Here is a 791-nt window from a genome sequence, read left to right as displayed (position 1 = left end):
TCAATCCAAACCCAGGAAACTGTGGAAGTAGCATTCAAAAGCCAACCACCCACGCCAACAATTTTGAACTGAAGCCACAGCTCATCACCCTTGTTCAGCACAACTGTTCGTTCGGAGGAGGTGTCCAAGAAGACCCCAATCAACATCTAACCACCTTCCTGAGAATATGTGACACAGTGAAGTCTAATGGTGTTCATCCTGATGCTTATAGACTGCTCTTATTTCCATTCTCACTCAAGGATAAGGCAGCCAAGTGGCTGGAGTCTTTCCCAAAGGAGAGCTTGACAACTTGGGAAGATGTGGTGAACAAATTCTTAGCAAGATTTTACCCCCCTCAACGAATCAATAGGCTGAGAGCTGAGGTCTAAACTTTCAGGCAACAAGATGGTGAGACTCTGTATGAAGCGTGGAAGAGGTTTAAAGACCTAACAAGGAGGTGCCCACCAGATATGTTCAATGAATGGGTGCAGCTGTACATTTTCTATGAAGGGCTCTCTTATGAGTCAAAGAAGGCTGTAGACCATTCATCCGGAGGATCTTTGAACAAGAAGAAGACCATTGAGGAGGCCATAGATGTCATTGAAACTATAGCAGAGAATGACTACTTCTATGCTTCCGAAAGAGGGAACACGAGAGGAGTGATGGAGCTAAACAATGTAGATGCTCTGCTGGCTCAGAACAAGCTCATTGCCAAGCAGCTGGCTGACCTAACCAAGAAGATGAAGAGGAACCAAGTAGCAGCAATCACCACTTTATCAACAACCCAAGAAAGAGTGAATGAAGAAGCATAG

The 791-nt window shown here is 45.0% G+C and overlaps 1 non-coding gene across 1 annotated transcript; it reads right to left on the bottom strand.

Moving 5' to 3' along the window:
* Positions 1-347: 347 nt before the first annotated feature.
* On the bottom strand, positions 348-454 carry LOC112774231 (small nucleolar RNA R71). Its single transcript, XR_003188729.1, has one exon. It is a non-coding gene; the product is annotated as a small nucleolar RNA R71 (small nucleolar RNA).
* Between the last annotated feature and the right edge of the window lie 337 nt (positions 455-791).

This window comes from Arachis hypogaea, chromosome 18 (genome assembly GCF_003086295.3).
Source record: "Arachis hypogaea cultivar Tifrunner chromosome 18, arahy.Tifrunner.gnm2.J5K5, whole genome shotgun sequence".
Classification (NCBI taxonomy): Eukaryota; Viridiplantae; Streptophyta; class Magnoliopsida; order Fabales; family Fabaceae; genus Arachis; species Arachis hypogaea.
The sequence above is the reverse complement of the archived record's forward strand: the minus strand, read 5'-3'. Positions and strand labels throughout refer to the sequence as shown.